General features: G+C 47.1%; 1 long non-coding RNA gene across 3 annotated transcripts in view; it reads left to right on the top strand.

Moving 5' to 3' along the window:
- The window catches only part of LOC144772034 (uncharacterized), an 83,160-nt gene extending 79,094 nt beyond the window's left edge, over positions 1–4,066 (top strand). For all 3 annotated transcript variants that reach the window (XR_013599607.1, XR_013599606.1, XR_013599608.1), the window contains one exon: positions 3,190–4,066. This is a non-coding gene — a long non-coding RNA (uncharacterized LOC144772034). The remainder of the gene's footprint in view (positions 1–3,189) is intronic.
- Positions 4,067–15,777: the final 11,711 nt, after the last annotated feature.

Here is a 15,777-nt window from a genome sequence, read left to right as displayed (position 1 = left end):
CGTGGGAATGCCCACCATACATACATCTTACCAGATGCAGATATAATGTGGCACATGACTTGACAATGTCATGCACATGTCTAGATGCATCACTTTGTAATTGCAGCGCAACGTGGTGCAAGATTCACACTGCCAGCACATTAAAATGCACCTGCAGTGTTAAATTGCCAGAAAGGGCTCAGGATTAGGCCCCCCTGTCTTTGGCCTTTGGCACCAATGCAGGCACCCTTACGCCATGGTGCAAGGGTGATTGTGTTGAGGAGTTGATTAATGTTGTGGCTCCATCTCTACACAAGACATCTGCAGGTGCGTCTGGATTAGTGGAGGGCAGAAGTGAACCAGTTGTCCTTCTTGGAGTTTTGTTTGCATGGTCTTTTCTTGAGGAGTCCCAAGGTAATGACGGTGAAGGTAGCACGCTGTGGTTTTGGCATCTGTAAGCATTGGAGAGTGGTGGTGCTGAGGGAGTTGACAGAAAGTCCTTTGGTGTTCTTGATCCAGCTGGGAGGGGGGCGATGATGGGGTTAGTATACGGTGGTCATGGTGAAGGTGCAATGTATACAATCAGTGTTCTGTGTTGTGGGTGTTGGTGATGTTCCCGCAGGTGGAGAAGATGGGCTTGAGCATGTGTCCGGCTATGTGGGTTGGTGCGGTGACTAGTTGCTTGAGTCTGATGTTGGCGAGGTTCCCCAGGAGGGGGGTGGTGTTCTGGTCACTAGGGTGGTCCAAGTGGAACTCAAGGTCTCCTAGTAGGATATAGTCGGTGGATGGTAGAGCCTGGGGTGAAACGAGATCTACAATGGCATTGGTGAATGGGGGTTCATGGCATGGGGGGCCTGTAGATGAGGGTGCCACAGAGGGTGATGTGCGGGTTGGTCCTGATCTTGAAGTGGAGGTGTTCCATGGTCGCAGTTGGGTCATTAGAATGCGTGGTCAGTCGAAGTGTGCTTTTGTAGACTATGGCAATGCCTCCTTCTGGACAGTCAAGGTGGTCCTTGCGGGTGAATTTGTAGCTGTCGGAGATGGCTCTTGTCCGGAGCAGAGTTTGGTCCAGATTTACGTAAAGAAGGCGATGTCTTAAGAGGTTGCATTGAAGAGGTCCCAGAGTTTTGTGGCGTATTTGTGGAGGTACCGTACTTTGAGGATGATGCAGTTGAGTCTGTCAGGTACACTGTTGGTGAGCTAAGCGGCAAGAGGCGCTGGTGTGCTGATGTGGCAGGAGGTGTTTTGCAGTTTCTACAGGCACAGGGTGCAAGGGTATTTTTCAGTGATGCTAGATGGCAGGCAGTGTGGTGTCCAGGGTTGAGGGCAAGGAGGATGATGGTGTTGTAGTGGTAGAGTGTCCGAGAGGCAGGGTCCCTGGTGCTGGGCACAGCACAGAGGCAGACGGATGCAGGCAGGCTTGCCTTTGGCTTGCATTCAGCGCACAAGTGGCACACACTCTGCGCATGGCTGCACAGCATCTGCCATTAGGTAGTGTTGCAGGAGGGCTGGACACCTGGGAGGTGGGAAACGTGAGAAAGGACACTGGAGTGGGCAGGGACGCAGGGGATCGCAGCGGCACAAAAGGAGAGGATAGGAAAAAAGGACCTGCAAAAAAGCACAGGAAAAACAAAGCTAAGATAAAAGGAAGACAAAGGTAGGAAAGAAATGGAGAAGAGCATAAAGATGAACAGAAACAGCAGAAAAGAGCGACAGGAGGGCAGTCAAGCTGCAGAGCAGTGACACTCTACCAATGGGCCACCAGGAAAGAGTCACAGGCAGGAGCCTGCGGATGGAGGCGGGACTCAAACTCCTGACCGCCAGGTCAGAGGAACCAGCAACAGCAGAAGGGGACAGCAGCAGCAGCATCCAGACGGGGTAGTGCTGTGGGAAGAGGAAGTCTACTAAGGGTTAGCCTGCCGTTCACCCAAAAGAGAACTAACAGGGGGCAAGGAAACACAGCACCACCCAGTCTAACTGTGCCTCTTCTGATCTAACAGTGGTGACCAAATTCTGTGTTAAAACTATCAATTCCTACCCAGACTCAAAAGGAATCAAAAACTGCTCCAAAACTAGTATATTGCACACTCTGTGAAAAGATCCACTCTAGAGGGACGAAAAAAATATATTCTTGTGGGATTACATCCATAGCCTATCATCTTAATGCCTAACAAAGAAAACATCTCTAATTGGCAATCAAGAAGAGGGAAGGTAGAGGGCCATCTACATCAGTGGCACTATCAACAATTCCCACCCAAAAAGGCCTTTGAGAGGTGCAGTTACTGCAACAGATATGGCTGCAGAGTTTTCAAGAATGGCCACGTACAAAACCACAAAAACAAAAATGAAAAACAAAACAGAAAACCATGTCCCTGAGACATAAAGGAATATCATTGGATAAAAAAATCTTCAACTAAAAAAATAAAAAGACCACACCCATTTATCTATCTTGAACATTCCTCAAGAGTTCATAGGTAGCAGATTTGTGCAGTGCACAATATGTCACAAGACATTGTCAAGTGGTACAGATAAAAAATATTTTTGTGAGAATATGTCAATACTTTACCATCTAAAAACATACCAAAACAACAGTGGTAAAGCAGCAAGAAGGCAACACAAGTATGAAGGACCCTGAACTTTAATACCAGCCACAACAACACTGTGGCGATGATAGTCCCTTGAGAATTCCAATCTCAACTTCCAGATTTGGCTCCACTGTTTTCCCAGATGGCATCATATTGGATGGATTTTGGAGATTTAGTAAGCGCTGGAGCTGGAACAATGCTGCAAAGAATCATTAATGTAATTTTTTTTCTGACTTTTGGCCCTTCATAGTTTTTCTACATTAACAGGCATTTTATTATCGTACAAAATGGGTATCTAATAGCTACGTGTTTTTCGTTTTGTTATCTTCTGATTTATTATAACACTAGATTCATATAATGTGCCATGTGGACAGGTTGAAGCATTCCTCTACAAGTAAATACACAGCTAACTTTTGCCAGTTATCATTGTTTACTTTTCCACTTTTTAAATACAAGTCAACAGTCTGTGTTTAAATCTTTTAGTGAGGGCATCAACAACATATGCAAACATGCTCTGTTTTTTTAGACCACACTGTTTAAAATGTTGTAATCTCTCCTTTAAAACTATCAACTGTAATATCTGTGTCCTGTTCTACAACTCTAAACAACTCTTCATTTTCCCTAGAATCCTGCTGAGGACCAAAGATGCGAAACCGCACATCATCACAAACCTTTTTTACCAGAGTTCCATACAAAAGTGATCTATTCATTTCTCGTAAACATAAAGCAGGAGTTTTTACATAATACAGCCTCCTAACTAAAGTTCGCATTGTTGAGTGGTGTACAACTAACATCCTGAAATTATGAAAAGTGCTATGGCACACTCTTTTTGATAAACAAGCTAGTGATTGTCCCTGAAAATGAAATATTCTTAATATATCAATGAATTCAGAGATAGCCATCTCACGCCCGAGGATTCTCGCCGGGTGAAGCCCGTTGACTTATCAACACGCGATCATGCCGTTGCACCTGTAAATAGAGTCTCCTATTACATCTTACCACTTGGACTAAAAGTGCATTTTTTTCATCAATAAGAGATTGATGGTCCTGAGGCAAGCATTTGGGGGTTCGAAACGCGTCGACCTGTTGAGGTGCCTTCTGTCAATTGTAAAAATATAGTTTAAAATATTGAGAAAGCAGAGTTTCCTTCTTAAAACTACTCGTTGAAACTACATTCAAATTGAGAAGCTTTTTTCATTCATATGGACAGTTAATCCATTATTGACATTAGGCCCAATGTGTATATTTTGTATGAAAGGAAAGGATGATTGATTTGGCCAGTGTGTGAGTTGGATGTGTTGTAAAATTTGTAAATTGTATTTTGTATCTTTATGCATTGTATTGTTTTTCAAATGTAATATATTTGTACATACGCAAAAAAGCTCTTGTTCTACATTGAAAAAAATTATGTTCCACTAGTGAAAAAAGTGATTAATAAACTATTGTTGTGAGTTAACACACGGACCAATATGCTTCTTTTTCATACAGGTCTGCCTCAGTAAATTAAAGTGACGTCCAGTATTGGCATTTTTAATTTCATAACATCGTCCTTTGTAATCAATAGCATTAACTAATCTATTATCCTGGAGATAGCTTTCTTTATTAAACAAAGATTCTGTAATAGACGTATGTATGCATTCTCCAATAAAAAATGTACAAAAGTTACTTCTATTCACTATTCTTTTTACTGCTTTTGTCTCCTAAAGTACAACACCATTTTGTCAAGAGTCTTCATTCTATTTGTAATCAAAATAAAAACCTTCACCTTCAAAGCAAAGGCCTTATCAACTACTCTCTCAACTCGTTGTTTCTGTTTCGCTGCATTTCTCCTTCCTAATATTTTCAGTAGATTCATAACTACTCTACTACGAAAAATCCTAGCTTTGATTTCCTTAAACTACTTCTGTCTCTTGTTTAAGGTGTATACATTGCTGTAACATCGTTTCCTGTTCTTGCTACATAGATTTTGTCCATTGTTATTCTTTCTCATACTTTGAATGTTACTTTCATTATTTCATAATCTTTGGAAATGTCTACATATATTTATTAAGAAATGAGTTTGTCCTCTTATCAATTGTTTTTTTTTCGTTTACCACTTTTTCTTCATTTTCCCCTTTTGAGTCTCAGTTCTGCATAGATACTGTACTTGATTGTGTTCCTTTTCCAGCCAATCTTTTGTATGCAATCTGTCTGTAATTTTGCAGATATTGTTCTGTGAAAAAACAAACTATATTTGAATGTTTTTTTCTAGACAATGTACCAGCTACTTTACTACTGGCTTGCACAATACACAAAAATTTCTTTGTTATGATGCAGTTTTAAATGTACAACCTACTTACATAATTACAAGCACCTACTTCAATGTACCATTCCCAATCCCAAACCAAAACACAAAACTTAATTTATCACTTGTCTTTTAATATTGCACCCTCTCCTACAACACAGCTGAACCATATCTCAGTTCTCACTAATACACGCTAAAAGACCACTTTATCCCTTATGTACTCAATTTTAAAATAAACATCAACCAAAGTGTAAAAGTAAATACAGTGTCTCAGTACTGTAAATCCAAAAACACAACATAAAAATATTTCTGTACCTCTCTACAACTGTGTCACAGATACATTTCGTGTATCAATACTTGTCTACTTAGATGTGTCATATATAAATGTTGGAAACACTCCACATACAAATCTGTACAGTAATATGTATCACAGCATAAAGCTCACTAATTCTTCTGGGTACATGCAAACAGTGTGTGAGAGATTACATATATAATTCACCATATGGTTCCAAAAGAGTACATATTTCTCACTAAAACTTGTAAATACATGTGTTTCTGGTTGAGTACGACTGTAATCCCTGGATGATTGGATGAGTGCATAGATAGTACCAAGGCGATACAAAAGGGGATGATGGACGGAGCGTTTGAACAAATCAAACACCCACCCCCAGTCAACTGATCTGGGTTTAATCCATCACCATTCTTTAGTTCACTCAGCCACCCCAGTTCAGACATGGCTATATGCAAATCAGTCTGACCCTGTGCCTTGTGGGAACAGTCCAGCCCGAACTGCCAAGCCATGTCTTCCCTGGACCGGAAACAAGCATCCTGGGACCGGTTTCGGATTCATAATCCTCATCAGCCAGGCTATCTTGAATCCAGTGGCCAAGTGAACAAGGGACTCACGTCTGAGCATACCCTGCCACAATTAGGGCGAACAAAGCGATACAAAAGGGGATGATGGACGAAGCGTTTGAACAAATCAAACACTCACCCCCAGTCAACTGAACTGGGTTTAATCCATCACCATTCTTTAGTTCACTCAGCCACCCCAGTTCAGACATGGCTATATGCAAATCAGTCTGACCCTGTGCCTTGTGGGAACAGTCCAGCCCGAACTGCCAAGCCATGTCTTCCCTGGACCGGAAACAAGCATCCTGGGACCGGTTTCGGATTCATAATCCTCATCAGCCAGGCTATCTTGAATCCAGTGGCCAAATGAACAAGGGACTCACGTCTGAGCATACCCTGCCACACTTAGGGCGAACAAAGCGATACAAAAGGGGATGATGGACGGAGCGTTTGAACAAATCAAACACTCACCCCCAGTCAACTGATCTGGGTTTAATCCATCACCATTCTTTAGTTCACTCAGCCACCCCAGTTCAGACATGGCTATATGCAAATCAGTCTGACCCTGTGCCTTGTGGGAACAGTCCAGCCCGAACTGCCAAGCCATGTCTTCCCTGGACCGGAAACAAGCATCCTGGGACCGGTTTCGGATTCATAATCCTCATCAGCCAGGCTATCTTGAATCCAGTGGCCAAGTGAACAAGGGACTCACGTCTGAGCATACCCTGCCACACTTAGGGCGAACAAAGCGATACAAAAGGGGATGATGGACGGAGCGTTTGAACAAATCAAACACTCACCCCCAGTCAACTGATCTGGGTTTAATCCATCACCATTCTTTAGTTCACTCAGCCACCCCAGTTCAGACATGGCTATATGCAAATCAGTCTGACCCTGTGCCTTGTGGGAACAGTCCAGCCCGAACTGCCAAGCCATGTCTTCCCTGGACCGGAAACAAGCATCCTGGGACCGGTTTCGGATTCATAATCCTCATCAGCCAGGCTATCTTGAATCCAGTGGCAAAGTGAACAAGGGACTCACGTCTGAGCATACCCTGCCACACTTAGGGGGAACAAAGCGATACAAAAGGGGATGATGGACGGAGCGTTTGAACAAATCAAACACTCACCCCCAGTCAACTGATCTGGGTTTAATCCATCACCATTCTTTAGTTCACTCAGCCACCCCAGTTCAGACATGGCTATATGCAAATCAGTCTGACCCTGTGCCTTGTGGGAACAGTCCAGCCCGAACTGCCAAGCCATGTCTTCCCTGGACCGGAAACAAGCATCCTGGGACCGGTTTCGGATTCATAATCCTCATCAGCCAGGCTATCTTGAATCCAGTGGCCAAGTGAACAAGGGACTCACGTCTGAGCATACCCTGCCACACTTAGGGCGAACAAAGCGATACAAAAGGGGATGATGGATGGAGCGTTTGAACAAATCAAACACTCACCCCCAGTCAACTGATCTGGGTTTAATCCATCACCATTCTTTAGTTCACTCAGCCACCCCAGTTCAGATATGGCTATATGCAAATCAGTCTGACCCTGTGCCTTGTGGGAACAGTCCAGCCCGAACTGCCAAGCCATGTCTTCCCTGGACCGGAAACAAGCATCCTGGGACCGGTTTCGGATTCATAATCCTCATCAGCCAGGCTATCTTGAATCCAGTGGCCAAGTGAACAAGGGACTCACGTCTGAGCATACCCTGCCACACTTAGGGCGAACAAAGCGATACAAAAGGGGATGATGGACGGAGCGTTTGAACAAATCAAACACTCACCCCCAGTCAACTGATCTGGGTTTAATCCATCACCATTCTTTAGTTCACTCAGCCACCCCAGTTCAGACATGGCTATATGCAAATCAGTCTGACCCTGTGCCTTGTGGGAACAGTCCAGCCCGAACTGCCAAGCCATGTCTTCCCTGGACCGGAAACAAGCATCCTGGGACCGGTTTCGGATTCATAATCCTCATCAGCCAGGCTGTCTTGAATTCAGTGGCCAAGTGTACAAGGGACTCACGTCTGAGCATACCCTGCCACACTTAGGGCGAACAAAGCGATACAAAAGGGGATGATGGACGGAGCGTTTGAACAAATCAAACACTCACCCCCAGTCAACTGATCTGGGTTTAATCCATCACCATTCTTTAGTTCACTCAGCCACCCCAGTTCAGACATGGCTATATGCAAATCAGTCTGACCCTGTGCCTTGTGGGAACAGTCCAGCCCGAACTGCCAAGCCATGTCTTCCCTGGACCGGAAACAAGCATCCTGGGACCGGTTTCGGATTCATAATCCTCATCAGCCAGGCTATCTTGAATCCAGTGGCCAAGTGAACAAGGGACTCACGTCTGAGCATACCCTGCCACACTTAGGGCGAACAAAGCGATTCAAAAGGGGATGATGGACGGAGCGTTTGAACAAATCAAACACTCACCCCCAGTCAACTGATCTGGGTTTAATCCATCACCATTCTTTAGTTCACTCAGCCACCCCAGTTCAGACATGGCTATATGCAAATCAGTCTTACCCTGTGCCTTGTGGGAACAGTCCAGCCCGAACTGCCAAGCCATGTCTTACCTGGACCGGAAACAAGCATCCTGGGGCCGGTTTCGGATTCATAATCCTCATCAGCCAGGCTATCTTGAATCCAGTGGCCAAGTGAACAAGGGACTCACGTCTGAGCATACCCTGCCACACTTAGGGCGAACAAAGCAATACAAAAGGGGATGATGGACGGAGCGTTTGAACAAATCAAACACTCACCCCCAGTCAACTGATCTGGGTTTAATCCATCACCATTCTTTAGTTCACTCAGCCACCCCAGTTCAGACATGGCTATATGCAAATCAGTCTGACCCTGTGCCTTGTGGGAACAGTCCAGCCCGAACTGCCAAGCCATGTCTTCCCTGGACCGGAAACAAGCATCCTGGGACCGGTTTCGGATTCATAATCCTCATCAGCCAGGCTATCTTGAATCCAGTGGCCAAGTGAACAAGGGACTCACGTCTGAGCATACCCTGCCACACTTAGGGGGAACAAAGCGATACAAAAGGGGATGATGGACGGAGCGTTTGAACAAATCAAACACTCACCCCCAGTCAACTGATCTGGGTTTAATCCATCACCATTCTTTAGTTCACTCAGCCACCCCAGTTCAGACATGGCTATATGCAAATCAGTCTGACCCTGTGCCTTGTGGGAACAGTCCAGCCCGAACTGCCAAGCCATGTCTTCCCTGGACCGGAAACAAGCATCCTGGGACCGGTTTCGGATTCATAATCCTCATCAGCCAGGCTATCTTGAATCCAGTGGCCAAGTGAACAAGGGACTCACGTCTGAGCATACCCTGCCACACTTAGGTCGAACAAAGCGATACAAAAGGGGATGATGGACGGAGCGTTTGAACAAATCAAACACTCACCCCCAGTCAACTGATCTGGGTTTAATCCATCACCATTCTTTAGTTCACTCAGCCACCCCAGTTCAGACATGGCTATATGCAAATCAGTCTGACCCTGTGCCTTGTGGGAACAGTCCAGCCCGAACTGCCAAGCCATGTCTTCCCTGGACCGGAAACAAGCATCCTGGGACCGGTTTCGGATTCATAATCCTCATCAGCCAGGCTATCTTGAATCCAGTGGCCAAGTGAACAAGGGACTCACGTCTGAGCATACCCTGCCACACTTAGGGCGAACAAAGCGATTCAAAAGGGGATGATGGACGGAGCGTTTGAACAAATCAACACTCACCCCCAGTCAACTGATCTGGGTTTAATCCATCACAATTCTTTAGTTCACTCAGCCACCCCAGTTCAGACATGGCTATATGCAAATCAGTCTGACCCTGTGCCTTGTGGGAACAGTCCAGCCCGAACTGCCAAGCCATGTCTTACCTGGACCGGAAACAAGCATCCTGGGGCCGGTTTCGGATTCATAATCCTCATCAGCCAGGCTATCTTGAATCCAGTGGCCAAGTGAACAAGGGACTCACGTCTGAGCATACCCTGCCACACTTAGGGCGAACAAAGCAATACAAAAGGGGATGATGGACGGAGCGTTTGAACAAATCAAACACTCACCCCCAGTCAACTGATCTGGGTTTAATCCATCACCATTCTTTAGTTCACTCAGCCACCCCAGTTCAGACATGGCTATATGCAAATCAGTCTGACCCTGTGCCTTGTGGGAACAGTCCAGCCCGAACTGCCAAGCCATGTCTTCCCTGGACTGGAAACAAGCATCCTGGGACCGGTTTCGGATTCATAATCCTCATCAGCCAGGCTATCTTGAATCCAGTGGCCAAGTGAACAAGGGACTCACGTCTGAGCATACCCTGCCACACTTAGGGCGAACAAAGCGATACAAAAGGGGATGATGGACGGAGCGTTTGAACAAATCAAACACTCACCCCCAGTCAACTGATCTGGGTTTAATCCATCACCATTCTTTAGTTCACTCAGCCACCCCAGTTCAGACATGGCTATATGCAAATCAGTCTGACCCTGTGCCTTGTGGGAACAGTCCAGCCCGAACTGCCAAGCCATGTCTTCCCTGGACCGGAAACAAGCATCCTGGGACCGGTTTCGGATTCATAATCCTCATCAGCCAGGCTATCTTGAATCCAGTGGCCAAGTGAACAAGGGACTCACGTCTGAGCATACCCTGCCACACTTAGGTCGAACAAAGCGATACAAAAGGGGATGATGGACGGAGCGTTTGAAGAAATCAAACACTCACCCCCAGTCAACTGATCTGGGTTTAATCCATCACCATTCTTTAGTTCACTCAGCCACCCCAGTTCAGACATGGCTATATGCAAATCAGTCTGACCCTGTGCCTTGTGGGAACAGTCCAGCCCGAACTGCCAAGCCATGTCTTCCCTGGACCGGAAACAAGCATCCTGGGACCGGTTTCGGATTCATAATCCTCATCAGCCAGGCTATCTTGAATCCAGTGGCCAAGTGAACAAGGGACTCACGTCTGAGCATACCCTGCCACACTTAGGGCGAACAAAGCGATACAAAAGGGGATGATGGATGGAGCGTTTGAACAAATCAAACACTCACCCCCAGTCAACTGATCTGGGTTTAATCCATCACCATTCTTTAGTTCACTCAGCCACCCCAGTTCAGACATGGCTATATGCAAATCAGTCTGACCCTGTGCCTTGTGGGAACAGTCCAGCCCGAACTGCCAAGCCATGTCTTCCCTGGACCGGAAACAAGCATCCTGGGACCGGTTTCGGATTCATAATCCTCATCAGCCAGGCTATCTTGAATCCAGTGGCCAAGTGAACAAGGGACTCACGTCTGAGCATACCCTGCCACACTTAGGGCGAACAAAGCGATACAAAAGGGGATGATGGACGGAGCGTTTGGAACAAATCAAACACTCACCCCCAGTCAACTGATCTGGGTTTAATCCATCACCATTCTTTAGTTCACTCAGCCATCCCAGTTCAGACATGGCTATATGCAAATCAGTCTGACCCTGTGCCTTGTGGGAACAGTCCAGCCCGAACTGCCAAGCCATGTCTTCCCTGGACCGGAAACAAGCAACCTGGGACCGGTTTCGGATTCATAATCCTCATCAGCCAGGCTATCTTGAATCCAGTGGCCAAGTGAACAAGGGACTCACGTCTGAGCATACCCTGCCACACTTAGGGCGAACAAAGCGATACAAAAGGGGATGATGGACGGAGCGTTTGAACAAATCAAACACTCACCCCCAGTCAACTGATCTGGGTTTAATCCATCACCATTCTTTAGTTCACTCAGCCACCCCAGTTCAGACATGGCTATATGCAAATCAGTCTGACCCTGTGCCTTGTGGGAACAGTCCAGCCCGAACTGCCAAGCCATGTCTTCCCTGGACCGGAAACAAGCATCCTGGGACCGGTTTCGGATTCATAATCCTCATCAGCCAGGCTATCTTGAATCCAGTGGCCAAGTGAACAAGGGACTCACGTCTGAGCATACCCTGCCACACTTAGGGCGAACAAAGCGATACAAAAGGGGATGATGGACGGAGCGTTTGAACAAATCAAACACTCACCCCCAGTCAACTGATCTGGGTTTAATCCATCACCATTCTTTAGTTCACTCAGCCACCCCAGTTCAGACATGGCTATATGCAAATCAGTCTGACCCTGTGCCTTGTGGGAACAGTCCAGCCCGAACTGCCAAGCCATGTCTTCCCTGGACCGGAAACAAGCATCCTGGGACCGGTTTCGGATTCATAATCCTCATCAGCCAGGCTATCTTGAATCCAGTGGCCAAGTGAACAAGGGACTCACGTCTGAGCATACCCTGCCACACTTAGGGCGAACAAAGCGATTCAAAAGGGGATGATGGACGGAGCGTTTGAACAAATCAACACTCACCCCCAGTCAACTGATCTGGGTTTAATCCATCACAATTCTTTAGTTCACTCAGCCACCCCAGTTCAGACATGGCTATATGCAAATCAGTCTGACCCTGTGCCTTGTGGGAACAGTCCAGCCCGAACTGCCAAGCCATGTCTTACCTGGACCGGAAACAAGCATCCTGGGGCCGGTTTCGGATTCATAATCCTCATCAGCCAGGCTATCTTGAATCCAGTGGCCAAGTGAACAAGGGACTCACGTCTGAGCATACCCTGCCACACTTAGGGCGAACAAAGCAATACAAAAGGGGATGATGGACGGAGCGTTTGAACAAATCAAACACTCACCCCCAGTCAACTGATCTGGGTTTAATCCATCACCATTCTTTAGTTCACTCAGCCACCCCAGTTCAGACATGGCTATATGCAAATCAGTCTGACCCTGTGCCTTGTGGGAACAGTCCAGCCCGAACTGCCAAGCCATGTCTTCCCTGGACTGGAAACAAGCATCCTGGGACCGGTTTCGGATTCATAATCCTCATCAGCCAGGCTATCTTGAATCCAGTGGCCAAGTGAACAAGGGACTCACGTCTGAGCATACCCTGCCACACTTAGGGCGAACAAAGCGATACAAAAGGGGATGATGGACGGAGCGTTTGAACAAATCAAACACTCACCCCCAGTCAACTGATCTGGGTTTAATCCATCACCATTCTTTAGTTCACTCAGCCACCCCAGTTCAGACATGGCTATATGCAAATCAGTCTGACCCTGTGCCTTGTGGGAACAGTCCAGCCCGAACTGCCAAGCCATGTCTTCCCTGGACCGGAAACAAGCATCCTGGGACCGGTTTCGGATTCATAATCCTCATCAGCCAGGCTATCTTGAATCCAGTGGCCAAGTGAACAAGGGACTCACGTCTGAGCATACCCTGCCACACTTAGGTCGAACAAAGCGATACAAAAGGGGATGATGGACGGAGCGTTTGAAGAAATCAAACACTCACCCCCAGTCAACTGATCTGGGTTTAATCCATCACCATTCTTTAGTTCACTCAGCCACCCCAGTTCAGACATGGCTATATGCAAATCAGTCTGACCCTGTGCCTTGTGGGAACAGTCCAGCCCGAACTGCCAAGCCATGTCTTCCCTGGACCGGAAACAAGCATCCTGGGACCGGTTTCGGATTCATAATCCTCATCAGCCAGGCTATCTTGAATCCAGTGGCCAAGTGAACAAGGGACTCACGTCTGAGCATACCCTGCCACACTTAGGGCGAACAAAGCGATACAAAAGGGGATGATGGATGGAGCGTTTGAACAAATCAAACACTCACCCCCAGTCAACTGATCTGGGTTTAATCCATCACCATTCTTTAGTTCACTCAGCCACCCCAGTTCAGACATGGCTATATGCAAATCAGTCTGACCCTGTGCCTTGTGGGAACAGTCCAGCCCGAACTGCCAAGCCATGTCTTCCCTGGACCGGAAACAAGCATCCTGGGACCGGTTTCGGATTCATAATCCTCATCAGCCAGGCTATCTTGAATCCAGTGGCCAAGTGAACAAGGGACTCACGTCTGAGCATACCCTGCCACACTTAGGGCGAACAAAGCGATACAAAAGGGGATGATGGACGGAGCGTTTGGAACAAATCAAACACTCACCCCCAGTCAACTGATCTGGGTTTAATCCATCACCATTCTTTAGTTCACTCAGCCATCCCAGTTCAGACATGGCTATATGCAAATCAGTCTGACCCTGTGCCTTGTGGGAACAGTCCAGCCCGAACTGCCAAGCCATGTCTTCCCTGGACCGGAAACAAGCAACCTGGGACCGGTTTCGGATTCATAATCCTCATCAGCCAGGCTATCTTGAATCCAGTGGCCAAGTGAACAAGGGACTCACGTCTGAGCATACCCTGCCACACTTAGGGCGAACAAAGCGATACAAAAGGGGATGATGGACGGAGCGTTTGAACAAATTAAACACTCACCCCCAGTCAACTGATCTGGGTTTAATCCATCACCATTCTTTAGTTCACTCAGCCACCCCAGTTCAGACATGGCTATATGCAAATCAGTCTGACCCTGTGCCTTGTGGGAACAGTCCAGCCCGAACTGCCAAGCCATGTCTTCCCTGGACCGGAAACAAGCATCCTGGGACCGGTTTCGGATTCATAATCCTCATCAGCCAGGCTATCTTGAATCCAGTGGCCAAGTGAACAAGGGACTCACGTCTGAGCATACCCTGCCACACTTAGGGCGAACAAAGCGATACAAAAGGGGATGATGGACGGAGCGTTTGAACAAATCAAACACTCACCCCCAGTCAACTGATCTGGGTTTAATCCATCACCATTCTTTAGTTCACTCAGCCACCCCAGTTCAGACATGGCTATATGCAAATCAGTCTGACCCTGTGCCTTGTGGGAACAGTCCAGCCCGAACTGCCAAGCCATGTCTTCCCTGGACCGGAAACAAGCATCCTGGGACCGGTTTCGGATTCATAATCCTCATCAGCCAGGCTATCTTGAATCCAGTGGCCAAGTGAACAAGGGACTCACGTCTGAGCATACCCTGCCACACTTAGGGCGAACAAAGCGATACAAAAGGGGATGATGGACGGAGCGTTTGAACAAATCAAACAGGGAAGACATGGCTTGGCACTTCGGGCTGGACTGTTCCCATAAGGCACAGGGTCAGACTGATTTGCATATAGTCATGTCTGAACTGGGGTGGCTGAGTGAACTAAAGAATGGTGATGGATTAAACCCAGATCAGTTGACTGGGGGTGAGTGTTTGATTTGTTCAAACGCTCCGTCTATCATCCCCTTTTGTATCGCTTTGTTCGCCCTAAGTGTGGCAGGGTATGCTCAGACTTGAGTCCCTTGTTCACTTGGCCACTGGATTCAAGATAGCCTGGCTGATGAGGATTATGAATCCGAAACCGGTCCCAGGATGCTTGTTTCCGGTCCAGGGAAGACATGGCTTGGCAGTTCGGGCTGGACTGTTCCCATAAGGCACAGGGTCAGACTGATTTGCATATAGCCATGTCTGAACTGGGGTGGCTGAGTGAACTAAAGAATGGTGATGAATTAAACCCAGATCAGTTGACTGGGGGTGAGTGTTTGATTTGTTCAAACGCTCCGTCTATCATCCCCTTTTGTATCGCTTTGTTCGCCCTAAGTGTGGCAGGGTATGCTCAGACGTGAGTCACTTGTTCACTTGGCCACTGGATTCAAGATAGCCTGGCTGATGAGGATTATGAATCCGAAACCGGTCCCAGGATGCTTGTTTCCGGTCCAGGGAAGACATGGCTTGGCAGTTCGGGCTGGACTGTTCCCATAAGGCACAGGGTCAGACTGATTTGCATATAGCCATGTCTGAACTGGGGTGGCTGAGTGAACTAAAGAATGGTGATGGATTAAACCCAGATCAGTTGACTGGGGGTGAGTGTTTGATTTGTTCAAACGCTCCGTCTATCATCCCCTTTTGTATCGCTTTGTTCGCCCTAAGTGTGGCAGGGTATGCTCAGACGTGAGTCCCTTGTTCACTTGGCCACTGGATTCAAGATAGCCTGGCTGATGAGGATTATGAATCCGAAACCGGTCCCAGGATGCTTGTTTCCGGTCCAGGGAAGACATGGCTTGGCAGTTCGGGCTGGACTGTTCCCATAAGGCACAGGGTCAGACTGATTTGCATAT

Source organism: Lissotriton helveticus, chromosome 8 (assembly GCF_964261635.1).
Source record: "Lissotriton helveticus chromosome 8, aLisHel1.1, whole genome shotgun sequence".
NCBI lineage: Eukaryota > Metazoa > Chordata > Amphibia > Caudata > Salamandridae > Lissotriton > Lissotriton helveticus.
This window is presented reverse-complemented; position numbering and strand designations above follow the sequence as displayed.